Here is a 22,409-nt window from a genome sequence, read left to right on the forward strand (position 1 = left end):
GCGGCACTGTGGTCAGTGCAGACTCGATGGGCCGAATGGCCTCTTTCTGTACTGTAGGGTTTCTATGATTTCTATGATGATTTATGTTGCAACAGTAGTTGCGGCACAGGGGCACAGTGGTTAGTACTGCTACCTCACAGCGCCAGGGACCCAGATTCGATTCCTGGTTTAGGTGACTTGTCTGTGTGGAGCTTGCACATTCTCCCCGTGTCTGCGTGGGTTTCCTCCGGGTGCTCCGAGCTTCTTCCCAAAGTCCAAAACTGTGCGGATAAATGCAAATTACTGCAGGTGCTGGAATCTGAAACCAAAAGATAAAATGCTGGAAAATCTCAGCAGGTCTGGCAGCATCTGCAAGGAGAGAAAAGAGGTGACGTTTCGAGTCCAGATGACCCTTTGACAAAGCTTTGACAAAGGATCATCTGGACTCGAAACGTCAGTTCTTTTCTCTCCTTACAGATGCTGCCAGACCTGCTGAGATTTTCCAGCATTTTCTCTTTTGGTTCCAAAACTGTGTGGGTTAGGTTGATTGGCCATGCTAAATTGCGCCTCAGTGTTAGGGGGATGTCGGGGGGATTAGTAGGGTAAATGTGTGTGGTTGTGGGGTTGGGGCCAAGGTGGGATTATTGTCGATAATCGATGGGCCGAATGGCCTCCTTCTGCACTGTAGGTCTTCTATAATTCAGCTCTCCACAATCTCAGCACAGCAGACTTTGCACCACAATACGTTATCTTACTCTTTCACATACTGCGATGTACAGCAGTGCAAATTATATACAGAATTATGAGATGATTTGGAATGAGTACGACAGCTGTAATTTATTCTAGGTTGAGTTGGTTTTTGATAAACCCAGTGATTAAATTCCAAACTGATTATTCATTCTCTGCCATCTACAGTTTTTATGATATATTCTAATCTCAAAAATAAATGAAATGCGTGTTAATGACAGGTGTACTGAAATGACATTGCCCGAGACGGCTATGATATTTCGGAGTGGGTTTTATGAATGTACAGCATTACATGGAGCTTCACATGCCAGGAATTCACAACAGGAACATGGACACTGAGGTCAGCAAACGCTACCAAATTTCCTGCCCATAGATGAATAGAACTTTTAGAATTCACCTTTCAGCGTTCGATTAGGTCACTGGATTCATATACAGATTCAACCAATTCTGGCTTTTCATGCTAAATATCTAAACTCCAATCTGATTCAAGCCCCAATTTGTTGCCATTGCCTGAACTTTGTGGTTTCAGTTGCCCCGACTTCAATCCGTTTCTTATTTCTGGCTTGCCAATCATGTCTCCTCCATATTGCCGATGGCCTGACAACCTCGGTTCAAAGAAAAACAGGGAAAATGCTCATTTTAGAATCCCTACAGTGCAGAAGGAGGCCATTCAGCCCATCGAGTCTGCACCCAGGCTCTATCGCCATAACCCCACGTATTTACCCTACTTGTCCCCCTGACAAAAAGTGGCAATTTAACATGGCCAATCAACTTAATCCGCACATCTTTGGACTGTGGGAGGAAACTGGAGCACCCGGAGGAAACACACGCAGACACGAAGAGAATGTACAAACTCCATACAGATAGTGACCCAAGCCGGGAATCGAACCCGGGTCCTTGGTGCTGCGAGGCAGAAGTGCTAACCACTGTGCCACCCCATTTTTAATCACAATAACCCATTAAAATAATTTCTGGTGTTCATTGCTTTGAGATGTGTGCTATTTGAAAATGCAATATTTCAAGTGACAATTTAAATTTTTTAGTCATCTGCAGTATAGTTGTCAAAATCAGCCAATGACATTTCCAAGTAGCTAGCAAACCAGTTAACTGACGTAGAAGTTAAGCCGTTTCTTAATCACACTGTGGAGTGGACAGTTTGGGAGCAAAATAGCTGGTTCACAAATTTCCCAAGGTGCAGGTGAAGATTTATTATGATGGTAACTTCTGTAATAGAGGAACAAAAGCAGATATTTCAATGGAGGACGATGCCCAAAGATATATTTAAAATCGTCGGGGAGGCAATGGTCTAGTGGTATTATTGCTAGACTATTAATCCAGAAACTCAGCTAGTGCCCTGGGGGCCCAGGTTTGAATCCCGCCCTGGAAAATGGTGGAATTTAAATTCAATAAAAAATATCTGGAATTAAGAATCTACTGCTGACTATAAAACCATTGTCAGAAAAACCCATCTCATTCACTTTAGGAAAGGACATCTGCCATCCTTACCTGGTCTGGCCTACATGTGACTCAAGAGCCACAGCAATGTGGTTGACTCTCAACTGCCCTCTGAAATGGCCTAGAAAGCCACTCAGTTCAAGGGCAACTAGGGATGGACAATAAATGCTCGCCCAGCCAGCGATGCCCATTCCCATAAATAAGTAAGACCAAGCGTAGACTGGGTGGTCACTTTGCTGAGCGCCTTCGGTCTGTGCGCAATCAGGACCCTGACTTTGCTTTTGCTTGCCATTTTAACACACGATCCTGCTCCCATGTCCACATGTCTATCCTTGGCCTGCAGCAATGTTCCATTGAAGCTCAACGCAAACTGGAGGAACAGCATCTCATCGTCCGACTAGGCACTTTACAGCATTCCAGTCTCAACATCGAATTCAACAACTTCAGATGATTAGCTCTACCCCACCTCGACCCCCTTTGCTTTCATTTCATTTAGTTTTTAACTGTTCTCTACCTTCTGTTTTTTTATTGTCTTTCTTTATTTTTCTTTCCCCCCCACTCTCTCCCCCGAGTTTATCCCCCTTTCCTTACCTTTTCTCCCCCTTTGCTTCTCCTTTCCCCTTTTTCTAAATTTTACCTCTCTCCCACCCATTCCCCCCCTTCCCCCACATCTTCATCTGTCACAGCTTACCCTCTGATTTCAGCTTCTCTGCCATTTGGCCATTCACATCTTCTATTCTCTCTTTGGGCTGCCATTAGCAGCCTTTTCCCCTGGTTTTTGTGGCTATGACTCATCTTTCATTCCCTCACCCTACAGTATAAATATCTCCCACTTTCTACTCCTTTTAGCTTTGACAAAGGGTCATCTGGTCTCGAAACGTCAGCTCTTTTCTCTCCTTACAGATGCTGCCAGACCTGCTGAGATTTTCCAGCATTTTCTCTTTTGGAATAAAAGACATACATATATATTTTTTAATTCCCAAGTGCAGGAACGTACCAAAGAATGAATGCAGTTCTAAAGATATAGGAAACTCGGTTTGAGGTCCCGGGTCGCATGGTTTAAGGAGAACATAACAGTGAGCTGTGTATATAAATTGTAACTTCACAGCTCACAATATAAATGATCGAAACTGGTTTGGAGACAAAACTGGAAACCACAGCAATGAAAATTATCACTATTTTATCCATGGTGTACGTTACTGAAGTTGGCATTCAGCTGGCACTAATGTTGTCCTGGCACAATGGCAGATGGCAATGCTGATTACTGTTCCACTAAATTAGCCACACCACTTTGCACTGCCATCTGCCATGTGTAGGGAGATAATGTTCAACATGGTCATTGTGTTGTAATGTCTCTCATTGGAAATTCTACTCCACAATGCCTTGCCACAAGTGACTATTTTGGTGGAGGCTGTACTGCTTAAATGACAGTCTGTAAAGTACTTCAGGGTTCAGTGCTGGGGCCATGACTTTTCCAGTTTACGTTAATGGCCTTCGTAAACTCAGATAGACAGTGGAGAGGAAGGATTGTGCTACATAAATGTGATGCTTTAAATTGCAAGTTGTTAAAATCTGTAAAACAGAAAAGGTAATTCAAACCATTTTGAAAAATAGAGGGCAAATATTCTAAATTAAGAGACAACAGTAATATCATCATTGTAAAGCAATAATGATACACAGAAGGAGACAATAATGGGACAATTTTACAATTCTCATTTTGGATTATTAGGGAATTAATACCACAAGACACAAAAATGGCATGAGAACCGCAACAGGATGGAAATAGCAGAATAACATTACTAATAAATCAATATTCTGAGGTACAATAATAATAATTTTGCAAGTTTTGTCCTGTGCTCCTTTCCTGTGATGGTGAATAGTAAGTGTGCACGAGAGTGGCATTAGCTGTTTCCACTTCACTGGAAAAGCATATGCAGCTGAAAGGTTAGTAGGAGAGAAATTCAATTTCATAGCATCGTCATATGAGCGCCAGGCAGGCTTCCGCTGATTCCCTGAGTCGCAAGCCATTTCCTGAAAGGCTAGCATGGCATTCTTCACCAGTACGATTAAAGAACACAGTGTGGGTTGTGTAGTTAGTAACCCACTTAGCTTTGTGGGGGATAGATGTAAGGCTGCATAGTGCTGCTGGAAACTATGCTGCATGAATTAATTTCTCCCCCAGGATCATTCAATTCTGTAAGCGCAGCGATGGCGGGGGGCACGTGGTCTTGTCACAATTGCGCAATGATGCAAATCAAAATGGCAGCTTGTCTTATCCGTAAGCCTTAGCATTGGTAACTCGGTGAAATGATCCTTCATCTGCACTTTCTGCTCAGGATCATGGGTGCAAATTGCTTCCAGTCTGTGTTAGACTCTGTGCTTTGAACATTTATGTCTTTGCCTAGAATTCAGGGTTACCATTTCAAAATAAGGGGTCGCCCATTTTGGACAGAGAGGAGGAAAATATTTTTCTATCAGAGGGTTGTAATTTTTTAAAAATTCATTCATGGGACATGGACGTCACTGTCTGGCCAGCATTTATTGCCCATCCCTAGTTGTCCTTGGAGGGCATACAGTCATAGAGTCAAAGAGGTTTACAGCATGGAAACAGGCCCTTCGGCCCAACTTGTCCATGTGCCCCTTTTATGTAAGCCCCTAAGCTTGTCCCAATTGCCGGCATTTGGCCCATATCCCTCTATACCCACCTTACCCATTTAACCGTCTAAATGCTTTTTAAAAGACAAAATTGTATCCGCCTCTACTACTACCTCTGGCAGCTTGTTCCAGACAGTCACCACCCTCTGTGTGAAAAAATTGCCCCTCTGGACCCTTTTGTATCTTTCCCCTCTCACCTTAAACCTATGCCCTCTAGTTTTAGACTCCCCTATCTTGATATTGATTTTCAAGCTGATCTATGCCCCTCATTATTTTATAGACCTCTATAAGATCACCCCTCAGCCTTCTGCGCTCCGGAGAAAAAAGTCCCAGTCTATCCAGCCTCTCCTTATGACTCAAACTATTAAGTCCCGGTAGCATCTGAGAGTCAACCACATTGCTGTGGCTCTGGAGTCACATGTAGGCCAGACCAGGTAAGAACAGCAGATTTCTTCCCCTAAAGGACATTAGTGAACCAGATGGGCTTTTCCGACAATGGTTTCATGGTCATCAGTAATTCCAGATATTTTTTATTGAATTCAAATTCCACCACCTGCCATGGTGGGATTTGAACCCAGGTCCCCAGAACATGACTGAGTTTCTGGATTAATAGTCTAGCAATAATACCACTAGGGCATTGCCTTCCCTGTAAGACTTCAGAATTCTCTTCCTCAAAAGGCCATTAAGGCAGAGTTCTTGAATACTTTGAAGGCAGATGTCTTTTGATAAGCAAGATAGAGAAAGGTTACCAGGAATCGGCAGGAGTGTGAAGTTGAGGTTAAGATCAGATCAGCCATGACCTTATTGAATGGCGGAGCAGGCTCAAGGGGCTAAGTGGTCTACTCCTGCTTTTAATTTGTATACATGTCCGTATGCTTATCTGGGTCAAAGTTCCACATAACTGTGAAGAAAGTCAAATGTTTCTTTCTAAGTTACACATTTTCTAATATTCTCATTATGTCGGAGGGGAAAAGGTTGCCCAGCCTTTCTGTTTGTTTTTCATTCAGTGTGCAATCATCAGCATAGTGATAGCAGGAGTTGTCAACAGTGCTATCGTGCAACACTTAGCAATAACCTGCTCACTGACGCTCAATTTAGGTTCCATCAGGACCTCTCCACACTAGACTTTGTTGCTGCATTTGTCCAAATATGGATAAATAAGTTGAATGCCAGAGGTGGTGAGAGTGGCTGTCAGAGCAGCAATTGGTCTAGTTTAGCACCAACCCCTTCCAAAACTGAAAACAATGTGAATCAGTGAGCAAACGTTCCAGTGACTGGAGGCATACCGAGCAGAAAGGAAGATGGTTGAGGTTGTTTGACGGCAGTCATCTCAGTGCATCTTTGCAGGTGTTCCTCAGGGTGGTGTCTTAGGCCCAACCAACCTCACCTCCGATTACCTTCACTCCATATATAGCTGTTTGATGGAGGCAGCACAGATCAGTTCCACTTGTAACTCCTCAGACAATGAAGTAGTCTATGCCTGCAAGCAGCAAGCCTTAGATACCATACAGAGTTTGGCTGATAAGTGGCAAGGAACATAAATGTGGCACAGTGGTTAGCACTGCTGCCTCACAGCGCCAGGGACCCGGTTTGATTCCCAGCTCGGGTCACTGTCTGTGTGGCGTTTGCACATTCCCCCTGTGTCTGCATGGGTTTCCTCTGGATTCTCTGGTTTCCTTTCACAGTCCAAAGATGTGAGGGTTAAGTGAATTGGCCATGCTAAATTCTCCATCTCTGTACCCGTACAGGCGCCGGAGTGTGGCGACTACGGGATTTTCACAGTAACTTCATTGCATTGTGAATGTAAGCCTACTTGGGACTAATAAATAAACTTTTAGTTTACTTTATACTATACAAGTGCCAGGCAGTGACCATCTCCAACAAGAGAGAACTTAACCAGCTCCCCTTGGCACTTACTGGCATTGCCATTGTTGGACATCACCCCCAACATCCTGACATTCACCACTGACCAGAAAGTCAACCGGCACGCCATGTAAATACTGTCCGGGATGTTGCATAGTTCAGCAGTGGGCAGGAGGCCAATGCGAGAGTCAGTGGATCACCAACTCCCGCCCCTGCCTTTGAAAGAGGGCACATAACACGTGTTGCAGCCAATTAACAGCTGCCTGACAGGGAGCCAGCCTATAGGACTGGGAGATGGTGGGCAGCATGCCCAATTGGCAACTAAAGGCAGGTCATCTGGAGGCAGAGGGGACTTCCAATGGGACACTTGGCATTGAACTGGGCACCTGAGTAACTTATGGTGAAGATTTTGAATTCTGATACACCGATCATGCAAGACTATGTGGGAGTGGGATTTTGGAGGGAGATGCTGAGAGGCTTTAAGGGGATTTAGACAGGCAAAATGAATGGGCAAAAAGCAGGTATTTGGAATATAATGTCAGTCATATGAGGAGAGACTAAATCGGTTAGGATTATATTCACTGGAGTTTAGAAGAGTGAGAGGGGATCTCATAGAAATTTATAAAATTCTAACAGGGTTAGACAAGATAGGTTCAGAAAGAATGTTCCCAATGGTGGGGGAGTCCAGAACTAGGGGTCATAGTTTTAGGATAAGGGGTAAATCTTTTAAAACTGAGATGAGGGGAAATGTCTTCACTCAGAGAGTGGTGGAATTTACTACCAGAGAAAGTAGTTGAGGCCAAAAGGTTGCGTGATTTCAAGAAGAAATAGCTCTTTTTCAAGATTTTCAAGAAGATGCTTGAGGCTAAAGGGATCAAGGGATATGGGGGGATGGGGAGATCAGGATATTGAATTTGATGATCAACCATGATCAAAATAAATATTGGAGCAGACCCGAAGGGCTGAATGGCCTACTCATGCTTCTAGTTTCTATAATGAGGAAAAATGTGAAACATGCTTGCTTTCATCGGCTGGGGCATTGAGTTTAAAAATTGGCAAGTCATGTTGCAGCTTTATAGAACCTTAGTTAGGCCGCATTTGGAATATAGTGTTCAATTCTGGTCACCACACTACCAGAAGGATGTGGAGGCTTTGGAGAGGGTACAGAAAAGATTAAAGAATGTTGTCTGGTATGGAGGGCATTAGCTATGAGGAGAAACTTGGTTTGTTCTCACTGGAACGACGGAGGTTGAGGGGTGACCTGATAGAAGTCTACAAGATTATGAGAGGCATGGACAGAGTGGATAGTCAGGAGCTTTTTCCCAGGGTGGAGGAGTCAATTACTAGGGGACACAGGTTTAAGGTGCGAGGGGCAATGTTTAAAGGAGATGTACGAGGCAGACTTTTTACAGAGAGTGGGGTGGGTGCCTGGAACTCATTGCCGGGGAAGGTAGTGGAAGCAGATACGATAGTGACTTTTAAGGGGTGGCTTGACAAATACATGAATAGGATAGGAATAGAGGGATATAGTCCCTGGAAGGGTAGGGGGTTTTAGTTAAATTGGGTAGCATTGTCGGTGCAGGCTTGGAGAGCTGAAGGGCCTGTTCCTGTGCTATAATTTTCTTTGTTTGCTTTGTTCTTTGTATATTCACTTTGGTCAGAAAAACAGAAATGTAGGCTGAAATGTTCTTGCCTTCCCACTGGCGGGATCTTCTGGTCCTGCTGATGGCAACACTCCACTCCATTCCCTTGGTGGCATATTGTGCCAACAACGGGAAAACACGATGACAGCAGTAGGACTGGAAGATGATGCCGTCAGCCAATAGCGGACAGGTCACCTCCACTGCTGTATTTCTTAGATGGTGAGAGATTAAGAAAAACTGATGTCCAAAGGGTGTCCTTGCTCATAAGTCACTGAAAGCGAACATGCAAGTTCAACAAGCAAATAGAAAGGCAAAAGGTATGTTGACTTTTATTGCAAGAGGATTTGTGTAAGAAGAGTGTTCTTGCAATTATCCAGGGCCTTGATGAGACTATGGGCCTCATTTTACCATTTTGAGTCGAAGGGCCTGATTTTACCAAAAAGCGGGCGCGAAATCGCGGTAAAGTTGGGCGTCGGGCCTATACCGCGATCTGCACCCGATTCCGAGCAGATAGCGGCTTTACCAACACCTGATCCGGGCACGGCTCCAGCCCGCGCCCGAATCGGGCAGCCCGACGATTTAAATGCATTAGCATGCATTTACCAAAAGCTGTATCGGATCAGCCATATAAATCCTATTGCTACAAGACCATGTAAGAGGCTGACAATGATGCAGTGGGGAACTCTTCTCCTGACTCCCCAAAGCCTGTCCACTATCTACAAGGCACAAGTCAGGAGTGTGATGGGATTCTCTCCACTTGCCTAAATGAACGCAACTCCAGCAACACTCAAGAAGCTCAACACCATTCACTCCCTCCACCATCGATGAACAGCGGCAGTAGTCTGCACCATCTGCAAGATGCAACGCAGCAACACACCAAATCTCCTCGACAGGACTTTCCAAATCTGCGACCTCTCCCACCAAGAAGGACAAAGGCAGCAGATACATGGGAACAGCCTCACCTACCGGTTCCCCCTCCAAGCCATACAACATTGTGACTTGGAAATGTATCGCCATTCCTTCACTGTGACTGGGTCAAAATCCTGAAACTGTCTCCCTAACAGCACTGTGGGTGTACCTACACCACATGAACTGCAACGCTTCAAGAAGGCAACTAACCAGCATCTGCTCAAGGGTGATTATGAGATGGGCAATGAATGCTGGCCCAGCCAGTAACACCCACATCCTATGACAAAAGGAAATAAATTCACACCTCCCTCAGTCGCTGAAAAAAATTTGATTCTCACCAGCCATAATTCCAGTGCACCCATTGTATTCTAGCATGGACAATATTTTATGGTGATCAGTTGAATTGTTAAACACTTAAATTGATCTTCAAGTTCTAATTTCAAAATGGTAGGCAGGCAGTTAAATTTGGATTGCTGTATTATTGAGGATGTTATCACACCAAATTTAACATGTCTGCCGGATTATGACTGTTCGACTTTGGACACATATTCAGCCCACTGTAACTCCCAGAAGCTGGGCATTCTGCAGCAATGGCTCACATCCTGACTCCCTAAAGGTACTCCACTGCTTGTAAAGCACAACTCAGATGAGGCGGCACCGTGGCACAGTGGTTAGCACTGCTGCCTCACAGCGTCAGGGACCCGGGTTCGATTCCTGGCTTGGTCCACTGTCTGTGTGGAGTTTGCACGTTCTCTCCGTGTCTGCGTGGGTTTCCTCCGGGTGCTCCAGTTTCCTCCCACAGTCCAAAGATGTGCGGGTTAGGTAGATTGGCCATGAGAAATTGCCCCTTAGTGTCAGGGGGATTAGTAAGGGTAAATGCATGGGGTTATGGGGATAGGACTTGGGTGGGATTGTGGTCAGTGTAGACTCAATGGGCTGAATGGCCTCCTTCTGCACTGTAGGATTCTACAGCTGCAAAATGGAATATTCTCCACTTAGCTGGACATGTGCTAATTCAACCATAGTCAAGAAAAAAGTCTAATTGATTACCATCTCAGACACCACCTTAAACCCCCTCCATCAGTGCTCCTCATGGCCACAAAGTGTACTATCTACATAATGCACTGCTTCAATTCACCAAGCCTTCTTTGGATGGCATCTCTCAATTTTGCAAACTATGCCATCTGGAAGGTCAAGGGCTGAAGGCTATTGGGAACACCATCCCCTTCGAGTTCCCCACACCATTCTGTAAGAACATTCATCCAGGTTCCTTCACCGTCACTGCGTCAGTCCTGGAACTTCCTATCTAACAGCCCGATCATAAGACCATAAGATACAGGAGCAGAATTAGGCCATTCAGCCCATCGAGTCTGCTCCACATGGACTGCTGCTGTTCAAGAAGTCACCAGCTTCTCAAGGACAGCTAGGGATGCCCGCAGCCTAAGAATGAATTTATTATACGACCAAAGTCAAACTGTCCCGAGTGTCACTCACACTTGAAAGTCCACATGAAAGATTAGATGATCTGCGTGACGAATGACTATTTAGACAAGACGCTGAAGAGCTTTGGAACAATGCAGCAATGTGTAATTTCCAATTTGGAGAGATTTGATGGAAACAACCTCCAGTTCAGCAAGTAACTTTGCCAGGCTCTCACGGAAAACTTTGCTCCCTCATGCTCCAAATCATGAGAACGCTGATTTGCTCACGGACCTCCCATTTTCATTGCGGGGTTGCGGGGCCGGGGGGGGGGGGGGGGGGGGGCGGTGGTGGGAGGGAGCAGGAACTGTCTGACAATTACTCATCAGCCATTCTGTGAACCAAAAAGAGGGTGGGCCAACAAAACACTGAGATTTTGTAACATAAGGGACACTGCACAAAGGCCGAACAATCATTGCTGTGGAAGCGATCAACAACTTTATTCAATGGGACATTCAAATCCGCAATGAAATTTGATGAGGCTCCAATGCAACAATAAAATGGAACATTGTAAATCTTTATCTGCGGTAATCTTATTTTGGCTATTTGGAACTGGCCTGACCTCCACCTTGGGCTACAAGTGACCTCAATGAATCAACCATTTTGAAAGCTGATTCAGAGCTTAGTATTCAGAGCATGATCGCAAAGTCTCACTTTACTGTTGTCCTTCACGTCCATGAGTACAAAGAATGTTTAAAAATGACAAAGGGAGACTATTTTCCAAAACAAAACATCTGGGAACTGGAACAGGGATGTCAAACATTCCACACTAGGACCTTATGGGAGTTCTTTATTCAATGGTGTTTACTTTTTTCTGAACATCTTCCACAGGATGTGGGCGTCACTGGCAAGGCCACTCTTTTTTCTTTGCAGTTAAAGTCACAAGATCTGGAGAGAAAACTGGCCAGTGGAGCTGGAGGTTCCCACGCCAGTTTTCTCACCAGACCTGGCCCTGCCAAATTCTCGTAAGAATGCGCCTTACATTTTATTTCTACTGGCATTAATATAATAGCACTGGCTACACTTTCAAATTGAAATAAACTTAAAGAACAAAGAACAGTACAGCACAGGAAAACAGGCCCTTCGGCCCTTTAAGCCTGTGCCGCTCCTTGGTCCAACTAGACTAATCATTTGTATCCCTCCATTCCCAGGCTGCTCATGTGACTATCTAGGTAAGTCTTAAACGATGTCAGCGTGCCTGTCTCCACCACCCTACTTGGCAGCGCATTCCAAGCCCCCACCACCCTCTGTGTAAAAAACATCCCTCTAATATCTGAGTTATACTTCGCCCTCTCACCTTGAGCCCGTGACCTCTCGTGATCGTCAATTCTGATCTGGGAAAAAGCTTCCCACCGTTCACCCTATCTATCCCCTTCATAATCTTGTACACCTCTATTAGATCTCCCCTCATTCTCCGTCTTTCCAGGGAGAACAACCCCAGTTTACCCAATCTCTCCTCATAGCTAAGGATAAGCAAAGGATTTTCCCAATTCAATCCTGTATTGGACCTTTTCACCTCAGATGATGTAGAAATGGGACCTGCAGCGTGCTGTCCCAACTTCAGAATACTCCAGAATATGCTGTACAACTGTACATCAGGCCAAGTGATTAATAATCAAAAGAAAAAGTGCTGCAAACTTACAGCAGGTCTATCAGTAGATTAAAATGGAAAGGATGGCCGTTTTGGGAATAGGCCACACATTAACTGAGAAGTAGCTAAGTTACTTTATATAACTGACCAGTGTTAGCTATGGCTCAATTAGTAGTGTTACAGTGAGTGCCTGAGCAAGGCCCCCCAGTTTCTAATTGCGGACAAAGTACCCCCAGATCGTTAAGGCTCCTGGGTGAGGAGGGGTGAATTGGCTTCTCTTCCTCATTCAACCAATGGGTTGGTCACAGCAAGGTTAATTTCAAAAGGGCCCACTCCCTCAAGGAGATCTTTTCCCAGCTGAAGTGTAATTATGTTCTAAAAGGAGTTAATTAAACAAAGCTTACTGGAGTCAAAGAAAGAGTGGGTGAGATTTTGCGGCCTCACTTGTCCCAAAACCGGCCTAAGGTCAACGGACCTTTCCTCTCACCCGCTCCGATTCCTGTGGCGGGCGGAACGGTAAAATTCCAGCCAGTGAGTTTATAAGTTACTAATTCGCAAAAAAGAAGCTCAACCCACAGGATTAGAAATGTGAAATGAGTCTAAAGATAAAAGTTTAAGAAGATATACAAACAAGTCCCTGGCTTGTCAATGAGGAGTAGATGGTGAAACATTGCAGCCATTTGGTTGGGTGATTCCAGTAGTGCTGACTTTAGCAGATGAGCAGTTGGTTTGGAGATTCCTGGCTCTGCAGGTTAGCTGAAAGGAGTTGACCTGTTTACTTTGTGACTGCGTCTTCTAGCAATGAGAGAGGCTTTTTTACCTGTAAGTGAATGTTCTTCACCCATGACCTTCACAGCACACACTCGCACAAAGGAATTAAAACACCCGACTAAGCACATAGAGACTTTTTAAAAAATAATTTGTGGAACATGCGCATCACTGGCTAGCCAGCATTTATTGACCATCCCTAGTTGCCCAAGGGCAGTAGAGAGTCAACCTAATGTGGCTCTGGAGTCACGTGTAGGCTAGACCATGTAAGGATGGCAGATTTCCTTCCCTAAAGTACATTAATGAACCAAATGGATTTTCCCCAACAATCAACATTGGTTCCATGATCATCAATAGATTCTTAGCTCCAGATATTTTTAATTGAATTCAAATTCCACCATCTGCCGTGACAGGATTCGAACCTGGGTCCCCAGAACATTAGCTGAGCTTCTGGATTAATAGCCTAGCAACAATACCATTAAGCTATCGCCTCCCCCAAACTGAGGTTGCAGTCGATTTTAACCCTCTTTTCTTATATATTCCCAGAATAAATAAAATCAAATACATCTTTCACCCCGAATTGCTTTCTTCCAATGCACATCACATCCACAATCTGGACCATAACTCACAGGAAATGGTTTCTGTTGAGATGATAATCAGCCTCCATTGTTTCTACAGCCAAAGGAGATTTAAGTTCAGTTTTGTATTTTTTCTATCTCCCTTTCAAAGCCCTGTAAGAAGTCTCACAACACCAGGTTAAAGTCCAACAGGTTTATTTGGAATCACGAGCTTTCAGAGCATAAGAACATAAGAACATAAGAAATAGGAGCAGGAGTAGGCCATCTCGCTCCTCGAGCCTGCCCCGCCATTCAATAAGATCATGGCTGATCTGAAGTGGATCAGTTCCACTTACCCGCCTGATCCCCATCACCCCTAATTCCCTTACCGATCAGGAATCCATCTATCCGTGATTTAAACATATTCAACAAGGTAGCCTCCACCACTTCAGTGGGCAGAGAATTCCAGAGATTCACCACCCTCTGAGAGAAGAAGTTCCTCCTCAACTCTGTCCTAAACCGACCCCCCTTTATTTTGAGGCTGTGCCCTCTAGTTCTAGTTTCCTTTCAAAGTGGAAAGAATCTCTCTTCTCTACCCTATCCAGCCCCTTCATTATCTTATAGGTCTCTATAAGATCCCCCCTCAGCCTTCTAAATTCCAACGAATACAAACCCAATCTGCTCAGTCTCTCCTCATAATCAACACCCTTCAATCAGGTGAATGATGAAAGAGCAGCGCTCCGAAAGCTTGCAATTCCAAATAAACTTGTTGGACATTAACCTGGTGTTGTGAGACTTCTTACTGTGCCCAGCCCAGTCCAACGCCAGCATCTCCACATCATTTCAAAGCCTTGTTTGAAGAAGTCCCAGACATTTCCAGGTGCAATATTCTATTCTCTCTGCATTATTTGGTCAAGTGTAATCCACATAGGAATTTCCAGCAAGAGGTTACTACACAGTCTCAGCCAGTCTTTGCTTGAATGTCCTTTTTTAAAAAAAACACAGGTCTTACTTAAAAGTTCAGTCCACCGATATGTAATTCAGGCTATGATCCATTGTCATGACAGTGGTATTCCATTCTCAGAATCATAAGATGATGGGGCCCCACTCCAATAGCACAAAAACCCGTGCAATACTCAGGGAGTGCTGCACTGCTGGAAGTGCTGTCTGGTGGAGGAGGGTTGAACCTAAATCCCTGTCTGCCTCTCAGGTGGACCTCAAAGATCCCGTGGCGTTATTTCGAAGAAGAGCCAACATTCATCCCTCAAATAGTGATCACTAAAACAGATGATCTGGTCTTTATTTCGCTGTTGTTTGTGGGATCTTGCTGTGCAAAAATTAACTGTCCCATTTTCCATTATCACAACAGATCCCGAAAATACTTGTTGGTTGTAAAGCGTTTAGTGATATCCTGAGGTTTCGAAAGCGCTCCATACATCTAAAGCATACCCATCTGTTCCCTATTGTCCTTCTTATAAACTATTTTACAAGTTACTTTTAACTGCATTCATCTTGGTGGAGGGCACCGGAAAAAGGAACAAACGTGAATGAAAGTACGGATGATTTTCTTATAACCTGAAGAGATCTGGACTGGCAGCCATTTTGTTTGTATTTTTTTTTGGTTTACTTTTGCAAAGGTTTAAATTGTGCTCTCATTTACATCTTCAGAAATGCTGGCTGGGATGCTGACCTACTCTGCTGAAGCAGACCATTCAGATCTGGCGACCCATTGTTTTAAACAGAACAGTTCACCCGCTACCCACAACATTGGATGCATTGGGTTCAAAACCCCATGCTAATTACCGTTCAGATGTCCGCAGCGTTGAGGACTGTCTCATTAGCTCAGTCAAACAAACTGACAATTGTTTGCGCAACAGACCCTTCACCAGACACGACTGGCACTTTCACTCCAATTATCCCCTTGTCCTTTGGCTGAGCTGCAATGTTGTTAAGTAAAAGTAATGAGCATCACAGGTCTTTGCTGCAGATCCTGGGAGCAGCCTCACTAAACTCCTGTGAAACTCTCCACCCGCCAAACTCTAAACATTCAGCTCATAGCATTTCACCAATAGCTTCACAAAGCGGTCATTATTTCAGCATCCAGCTTGGCCTGCCTGTTTTCAATGACTTGCCCACAGAACCTGCAACATGACCCTTGGGAGACAATAGATTTACATGAGATTATGGAGCTGCAAGTTTTCCATCAGGGGTCCAAACAGTTTGTTGGCATTTGCGATCAGAGCCGACTGTTATTTCAACCATATTCCATTCTGAATAAGTCTCTCTTTGTGCTTCAATCAGTGGGTGATTGCTGTTATCTTAAAGTAGCAATTAGATATGTCTTCATATGATTTTGACAGTACACAACTTATTTAACGTGACAAATCCTGGTTCTTAGACTCTGTGTATAAAAGAAGCCTAGCACCATAATATGCTTTTTTAAAGCTACTTTCCATTCTTCAAATCTCTCAGAATTCTCTCGTATTTCGTTATGGGTGGCACGGTGGCACAGTGGTTAGCACTGCTGCCTCACAGCGCCAGGGACCCGGGTTCGATTCCGACCTCAGGTCACTGTCTAAGCGGAATCTGCACTTTCTCTGTGTCTGCGTGGGTTTGCTGTGGGTGCTCCGGTTTCCTCCCACAGTCTGAAAGACGTGCTGGTTAGGTGCATTGGCCATGCTAAATTCTCCCTCAGTGTACCCGAACAGGCGCCGGAGTGTGGCGATTCGGGGATTTTCACAGTAACTTCATTGCAGTGTTAATGTAAGCCTACTTGTGACACTAATAAATAAATTTGTAACTTTATTTGCTTTCAGCTAATCATTATTTTCCTTTGTTCCTTTTGGGCATCATTCAGCTATAAAAAAGAGTTAAGCACACCTCCTGAAACATCCTGTTACAAAATGGGTTGGATGGAATGTCTAGGGTTTTAGAATATTCCCTCTTGGTTCATAAACAGTTTAGGCCCGAAATGTTGTTTAGATGCAGCCTGACAGCCGAAATTCTGATCCTACATCGCCAATGAAGACATCCCAATATCATAATTACCTATGACAGCCTTTACAAAGAGTTTCACGCATTAGGGGTAAATCTAGACTTTAGGCAGTCATGCAAACTGGGCCTTAATGAGTCAGAAACAATTTTACATCTTTCTCCATTGTATATCCAATCAGGACAAGCCTGAGAATATATTTGAAGACAGGTTCTAGAAGAAGGCAAAGAAAATATATCCCATTTTTCGAAAAAGCCATCTGAATTATCATAGAATAGTACAGAAGTAGGCCATTTGGCCCATCGAGCCTGCACCAACACCAATTCCACCCAGGCCCCATGTATTTGCCCTGCTAATCCCCCAGACACTAAGGCAATTTAGCATGGCCAATCAACCTAACCCACTTTGGAGTGTGGGAGGAAACCGGAGCACCCGGAGAAAACCCAGAGTGGGGGGGGGGGGGGTGCACAGCACGGTGGCACAGTGGTTAGCACTGCTGCCTCACAGCGCCAGGGACCCGGGTTCAATTCCTGGCTTGGGTCACTGTCTGTGCAGAGTCTGCATGTTCTCCCCGTATCTGCGTGGGTTTCCCCCAGGTGCTTCAGTTTCCTCCCAGAGTCCAAAGACGTACTGGTTAGGTGCATTGGCCATGCTAAATTCTTCCTCAGTGTACCCAAGCAGGCGCCAAAGTGTGGAGACTGGGCGATTTTCACAGTAACGGCACTGCCGTGTGAATGCAAGCCTACTTGTGGCGAGTAATTAAACTTAACTTTAACATTACTTTAACCAAAGCAGACATGGGGAGAAAGTACAAACGCCACACACACACAGGCACCAAAGACCGGAATTGAACCCGGGTCCCTGGTGCTGTGAGGCAGCAACGCTAACCACTGTGCCATAGTGCCACCCCATTCTCTATAAATATCAGATAATTAATGTTACAAAGAATTTAGAAAGAAAGATTTCCATGCATTTTAATGTAATTAACATGCCCCCTTGTTATATCTGGACTCCTTTCTTCACTTTGGTGCGGTTTACAATGGGTCTACACAGATGTGAACCTGTTGTGGGGTCTCCCAGGGGCATGAAGTTAAGCATAGCCCGTGGAGGACAAGGAAAATGGCCGGGCAGTGCTCTGGCAATGCACTCTGACACTGCCCCTTGGCACAGGCTGGCACCACCAGGTTAACACTATGGCAGTGCCACCCTGGAAGTGCCAACCTATGCCAAGGGGCAGGCCCCAACGGGAGCCTCATGGGTGGGGAGGGGGATATTCATGTAGAGAGGGGATGCTGGTTTTGGCGGTTGTGGGGTGGGGGTGGGCACGGGAAGGGCAAGGGGCTTGGTGTGCCAGCAACTACTGTGGGGGTGAAGGAGCCATTGATCGCAGTGGGGGCGGGATGGAGCCAATGACCATGGAGGGGGGGTGAGAGGGGTGAATGATGATTGCCGGCTCAGGGTTGGGAGATAGGGCTGGTGATCATGGTCGGGGTTGGGGGGGGAGGGGGGGGTAGGTGGGGGGTGGGGGCGGCGGGTGGGTGAGAGAGGAGGCCAATGATCGCCAGGGTTTTGGGGGAGAAGGGGCCAATGATTGCGAGGTGGGGGAGGGGGCGTGAGGTGGCCGATGATCATGGTGGGGGGAGGGAAGAGGGGTCGATGATCGCAGTTGGGTGGGTCAGAGTGAACACTGATTCTGATGGGGATGGGGGGTGGGGGGAACCCTAAATGAAGGTTTTTTACAGTTCTGATTGGGCACCCTTTAAGGATGGTGCCTCGATCACTGAGCAGCCGGGTTTTGCTGCCATGTTTAGGCCCTGCCCCCCCTGAGAATCACACTTCCTTGGTTTTTTTCGGCAGAGTGTCGTAAGATCTGGAGAGAAAACCGACTGGGTTTTCTCCCCAGAAACAACGCTCTGCCATTTTTTGATAAGGTTTCGCCCGTAGTCACGGTTGTGATGTCAGAGATGTGGCAGCCATTTTATATTCAACAAATTCCCGCAAACAGCAATGTGACAAACAGCAGATAATCTGTTTGATTTTTGCGATGCTGATGGAGGGCTCAATATTTAAAGCGATACTTGGAAATAAACTTTTATTCACTGAGTGCAATGTTGATTTTACAACCTCTTCCAAAATGTTACTCCCCAATAAAGTCACTGGAGGATAGAGGGCCTTTTTTGCACTGTATGACTCTATGACTCTGCCAATGATTTTACAACCTGCCCAATATTATTCTCTAATGACTTTATTCAAGAGTAAAACTATGGAGGAGGCTGTTAAACCATCATTCCAACCAAGTCCATAGTATTTCTCAATGGATGGGTTAAATTAAAATTGCCCCTATTGTGTTCTGAGTGTCATGATTTAGAGAATGGGAAACGTTGTAAAGGAGCATTTTATGGTGCTAAGCTTTTTATAAAGTAAGTGATGATGTTTCAGTTATTTTCTGCTGTAAATATGAATGACATCACCTAAATGCTTTGATAACATCTCTGGAAAATGATACCAAATGCTTTCCAGGGGTGACTAAACGCAAATGCTGTTGCGTAACCTTACAGCGTATCATATTATTTTTGCACAGAATTCCATTGCTCTTACAGGTAATGAAATGACAGCTATAAAATTCGGGAAGAGTCACATTACAACTGGTTCGTTCTGTCCATGGGAATTTCTGCATCTTTTAGTTCTAATACCACAGCTTGGAAATTCACTCTCGCAATGTTCATTTCTATGACATATTAATGCGGTCAGCTCACTGGCATAGCAAGACATAGGAGTGAATGGATTGCCACATGGTGGGTTACTTAACCAATTAGTGGAGCTTTATTAGATAGGTGTTGCTGGTTTACAGTCCAGAGTGGAAGAGAGGGAATTTCTTCCAAATTCCTCTGATGGTGTCACCACATAATCATGTGACACACGACGCAAATATGCATTGGTTTACAATACATAACAATTTCTCAGGCAATAAATCTGGACAGCACAGTGGCATAATGGTTAACTGCTGCCTCACAGCGCCAGGGACCCGTGTTGGGTTCCGGCTTGGGTCACTGTACATGCGTGAGTCTGCACGTTCTCCCTGTGTCCAGAATCCAAAAGATGTGCCGCTTAGGTGCACTGACCATGCTAAATTCTCCCTCAGTGTACGTGAACAGGCGCCCGAGTGTGGCGACTAGGGGATTTGCACAGTAACTTCATTGCAGTGTGTAATAACTCCATGGAGGCGAAAGCCCCGTCACCAAGTTACTATATTTACACCATACATCTGTACACAGCCAGCTCTCCAGTTGCTCCCTGCTGAATGCGGGATGGAAGTCTGATGCACCTGCTTTAAATGAAGCTCCTTGATTTGACCATCAATTAAGACTCATCAGGGAGTTCATACTCTCGCAAGCCAACCTCATTAGCCTGGCTGAAGTCATCACACGGTGTTAATGTAAGCCTGCTTGTGACACTAATAAATAAACTAATAAAATAAGCTAAATGTCCTATTCAGCTCCCGGTAACCCAAGTAAACATTCCTGGCTGGCAATGTACAGGCCACCATATTAGATGAGAGCCGGAAGTCTCTGGTTGTTTGCTAGTAGTGGATTCTCTGGTCCCACTCCCACCCCCGCCACTTATTTCCCAGCAGGGTGGGGTAGCTTCAATGGGAAATCCCACTGACAGCGGCGGGACCAGAAGATTCTGCTGCTAGCAAACGGCGCACCGCCCTCAGCTGTCAAGAAACCCGTCAATGAAAGGCCGGAGAATTCCGGCCAAGGAGCTTGCATTACGACCAGTCGGCACATTGGGAATATTTGAAGTGAAGATATTTAAGTTGGGTTCCAGCGCAGCCCGTTTTTATTTTTCAAATGCTTCCATACTTCATTCGCCAGCTGCACAACGCAATGTGCAAATAACCAGCAGGAAAGCTCCCTCATCCCCCACCTGGAAGCTAAGCCTGCATGGTCACGGGTACTCCTCCTGAACTCACACTGAAAGAACACAGGCTGCGCCCGCCCCCCCCCCCCCACTCCCCCTAATGGCAACAGATCAAATCCCCTTCCTTGCCCCAAGGGGTGGCATGGTAGCGGCATGGTGGCACAGTTGTTAGCACTGCTGACCACAGCGCCTGGGATCCGGGTTTGATTCCCAGTTTGGGTCACTGTCTGTCTGAGAATCTGTACATTCTCCACATACCTACATGGGTTTCCTCCGGGTGGCTCCGGTTTCCTGTCACAGTCTGAAAGATTTGCTCGATTGGCCATGCTAAATTCTCCCTCAGTGCACCCGAACAGGCGCCGGAGTGTGGCGACTAGGGGGTTTTCACAGTAACTTCATTGCAGTGTTAATGTAAGCCTACTTGTGACACTAGTAAATAAACTTTAAACCTGCTCTGTTTGACACATTTTAACTCGCCCCTTCATCCCTTGTTTTCCCCGTATCATATCACTTGTCTTGTGGAAGCACTGGGCAATGAGATATTTTCCAGCCCATCGTGAGATCAGCCTTTAGACCTGGGGTGGGGTGGATGGACTTTAATCCACTTTAATATATTGAGTCAAGAAGGGCTACTTGATAAAGGGTCAGCTCATCAGTGATCCATGGCTCTCAGTTGCACCAGGACAAGATAACTTGCCCAGGGAGCAGCTCCGGTTAAAACTAACCATTTTGATGAGTCTGACAGTAGGTGAGCAGGCCTTTCTGGAATGGCTGTTCATCAACAATGCCTCCTATATTAGGATGCTCTGAGAATCAACTATTCTGGTTTTTCAGTGTTCCTGAGCTGTGGTCCTGTCACCAATGCATCGATTCTGTCTAATAGGGATGTCCAGCTGGAAGTGGGGCTGTCCGCCATTTTTAGAACTTGCAGTGGATTGGTCAGCATGGCTGAACTTGTAAATCATGATACTTCAACTGAAAATAAATACAGGAATTCCCATGGGTGTACTGGGTCAATGCCAGGTCTCATTTTCTAGGTATCATTTCACCTAGGCAACAGTCCCAACTCCCAAATTTTTACTGGGACAGCACCATCACTTTCTCAAGCACCTCGGGAGAGTGGGGGAGGGAAGATTTCAATAGATTCTGATTGACAACCCGCTGCAAAGCCAATGGAATCAGTCCAAATGCAATCACTGCGCCTAGAATCATAGAATAGAATCATAGAAACCCTACAGTGCAGAAGGAGGCCATTCGGCCCATCGAGTCTGCACCGACCACAATCCCACCCAGGCCCTACCCCCACATATTTACCCGCTAATCCCTCTAACCTACACATCCCAGGACTCTAAGGGGCAATTTTTAACCTGGCCAATCAACCTAACCCGCACATCTTTGGACTGTGGGAGGAAACCGGAGCACCCGGAGGAAACCCACGCAGACACGAGGAGAATGTGCAAACTCCACACAGACAGTGACCTGAGCCGGGAATCGAACCCGGGACCCTGGAGCTGTGAAGCAGCAGTGCTAACCACTGTGCTACCGTGCCGCCTGCCCTTCTTCCCATACTTAATGTGCAACTATCATAGTAGGTCAGCTTGACTCTTGCACACTTTACTGATGTATGTCTTCAATTTGAGTACATTTGATGTCGAGGCATCTTTCCAATCTCCGAAAGATTCCAGGGATATTAGAATGTTTTCATAATGGCCAGGCAGAGTCAGAGATGGACAGACATGAAAGAAAGTCTACAAACTGTGGCGTAACCACATAATAGCTGTTGAAAGCAAGCTAGGCGGCACCATCCTTGGTGTCAGTAACAATTCCAGCAACAGCAAGGTTTATTT

Source organism: Mustelus asterias, chromosome 11, assembly GCF_964213995.1.
Source record: "Mustelus asterias chromosome 11, sMusAst1.hap1.1, whole genome shotgun sequence".
In the NCBI taxonomy this organism is placed as follows: Eukaryota; Metazoa; Chordata; class Chondrichthyes; order Carcharhiniformes; family Triakidae; genus Mustelus; species Mustelus asterias.